A 2,866-nucleotide genomic window follows, 5' to 3' on the forward strand; every position below is an offset into this window, starting at 1 on the left:
ACGAAAACGATATCTAGAAATCCTCGCGATAATGGGGCTAGCGACTGGAATGACCTCAACCTGAAAAATAGTAACAATGGGGTGAGTTCAAAGAACTCGGCGGTAAACAATAGACATGTACGAATATATATCCACGGTAATAGCCTAAGGCGAGTCTCTAAACCATGGGATCAAGAGTCCAGTTCTCTAGCCATACAACTTACGGTATAGTCTCCTAACAGAATAACAGATATGCATAGCTGAAATAAACTGTAGTAACCAGCAATAGGCATAAAGTACAGTCTATAGCAAGAATAATAAGAAAATGCATAAATGAACGATTACCATGGAGTCAATACTTTCATTGAACATATACAGATAAAGATAGTCGAGCAAAGCATATAACTCGTATGCATGTCAATCATATGATCACCAAATGCATCAATCATAATTAATGCAATCATGCGTATGATGCGAATGACATGGTCACCCCAGCCGGTCGAGAATCTCACACATGATGGTGAGACCGCGTGGGTAGGGCGTGACACCGTGCACTCTGCGTCACTACCCACGAAGAGTGACCGAGTGGACGGGATGCACGAGTACACCTATCCTCCAACCTCACTATAGGAGGGAGCGTCATGCTCTCATCTCCCGATACATGACGGGGAGGGACCCCGGTGTGCTACCACGCCTATCACACTACCCATGAGTGGAGCCTCCGGTGAGCACCACCGAGCAACCTACACACCACGTGTCTGTGCCACTACCCATGCAATGGTCACGTGGTGTGCGGTCGATGTGGCCTACCGGCAGGCTCAACAATAATGGAGTCGTCAATCGCCCAGCTGCAATCATGCGATATGGTGCGTGCAACTACAGTATGTCATACCGAACATATCCTCCTCCATATGTGTAGATGCCAAACAGATAAACACATATATAACAAGGATAATAAACAGCATAAATCCAAAGACATCACATATAACAACGATGTAAGTATCATGAATCCAAGAGCATGTATCACACATGTAAAGCAACTAATCCAGTAGAGTAGAGCGCTATAGATATGCATCTCTATGAACACAGATAAGCATAGCAAGAAAGAAAAGCATGCTAGACTAAGGTATAGATGCTAATCGTAGCCACATGTATCAAGTATCAAATAACTAAACCAGGGAATATGCTAACTACCAATCGCTAATAATCGCCTACAGGTATAGAATAAACTATAACCAGAGAAGAGAAAGATCTACCAATTACTAGTAAACATATATAAACTGCACATATCACAAGACAATATCAACAAGATAAGTCAAAGGGTACCCGCCTCAAATAGCAGGAAGTATCACGCCAAATCCAACGTCGAGACGTCTGTCTCGAATCAGAGTCCTGTGTCAAACAAACAATATATATATTTTATTTAGCTAAATCCAAATGAATAGCTAAATAAAATCCCTAAAACTAAATTAGGGCAAAACCCTAATCACACAACCTCAATCTACATAATTAAATCTAATGGTTAATTAGGATTAGTTACCTAATCCCTAATCACCAATTAGATTAGAAATCCAACGGTTGACTAGGGTTAATTACCTTAACCCTAATCATTCCATTAGATCAATATAAACAAATAAATCTAAACATAATCACTAACCATCTAGTAATCATGTAATCCAAATCATACCTAAATCTACACATAAACCTAATTCAATTCTACACACGATCAAGTAATACAACCATAATCCACATGTATCAAACTCCCTACACATACCTCGATTCACAGCCCCTGTTGATTGCTGGATCAAGGAATGCTGCTGGAAATCACCTCACTGATCCAAAACCTTTGTCAACAGCACAGCAACAGAACCTCATTGCTCTAATCAAGTTGCTGTTGAAACAAGATGCTGCTGGAGGGAGGTTCTGCCGAAACCCAGGTGAGCTGCTGGATCAAAGAAACCACAGCACACAAATTGAAATCCACAAACAGATCCTCACAGGAATCAAATTGATCACAACAGATATTAAGCAGTGATTACCTAATCTTACCTCACCGATCGGATCAAGATTGGAATCAAGCTGAAAGATTACTGATCCAGCACAACTCCTCTGGTCTCCACCCGAAAACCCAAGCACAACTCACTGATCCCCTCCAATCCGTGACCTAATTCAGTCGCCAAGAAGAGAAGGTGCGTCGGTGACCTAGGGCTGTGATGAGCTCGCAGGTGATCGGAATCGGTGGCGTCGCCGGCAACACCGGGAGGAGAAAGAGATCGATGCTCTCACCTAAGACTGGAGAAGGTCATCCACGATCGGATCTGTACCGGCGTCTGCTCCCCTAGGTCGACGGCAAAGTCGGGATGGTGAAGCTTCGGCGACGATCGAAGGCGATCGGAAAGAAGAAGAAAGGATCGGGTAGGAGAAGGGACTTTGGCTGGATCTGAGCGTACTGGTCGATGCCGGCAGAAGGAGATCACCGGAGCTCTCGGCTTGCTTCGTCCGCAAGAGAGACAGAGGAAGGGTCGGGGAGAAAGGTCGGGGAAGAGGAGTGGATCGCCGATTTGGAGGAGAAAAGAGCACGGGTTCGGTATTTGGGTTGGGAGAAATAATAAAGGAAAAGAACTAATAATTAAAAACTTTTCCTCACTTAAACGGGTATCCAAAACAGGCTTGATCCGCACTCGCCGATTCGTCCCCTCAAAACCTTCCGTTCGAGATCCGAAAAAATTCCCAGAAAATTTCTAAAAATTCCGAAAAAATTCTATAAGGCTATTTTCCAAATAACCCTATTAATTAAATTTTCTGAGATCTCACATCCTCCCCTACTAATAAATATTTGGTCCCCAAATTTCGCTATAACCAACAGCAAACACTAGAATATAACCAA

The 2,866-nt window shown here is 43.1% G+C and overlaps 1 long non-coding RNA gene across 2 annotated transcripts; it reads right to left on the reverse strand.

The window, feature by feature from the left end:
• Positions 1 to 1,000: 1,000 nt before the first annotated feature.
• LOC122003893 lies at positions 1,001 to 2,178 on the reverse strand. Of its 2 annotated transcripts, none has more exons than XR_006118148.1 (3): positions 2,029 to 2,178; positions 1,754 to 1,921; positions 1,001 to 1,371 (listed from the first exon to the last, which is right to left on the reverse strand). It is a non-coding gene; the product is annotated as an uncharacterized LOC122003893 (long non-coding RNA). The 2 variants fall into 2 exon arrangements; XR_006118147.1 differs by having other exon boundaries at positions 1,754 to 1,924.
• Between the last annotated feature and the right edge of the window lie 688 nt (positions 2,179 to 2,866).

The sequence above is a fragment of the Zingiber officinale genome, chromosome 7B (assembly GCF_018446385.1).
Source record: "Zingiber officinale cultivar Zhangliang chromosome 7B, Zo_v1.1, whole genome shotgun sequence".
Lineage (NCBI taxonomy): Eukaryota > Viridiplantae > Streptophyta > Magnoliopsida > Zingiberales > Zingiberaceae > Zingiber > Zingiber officinale.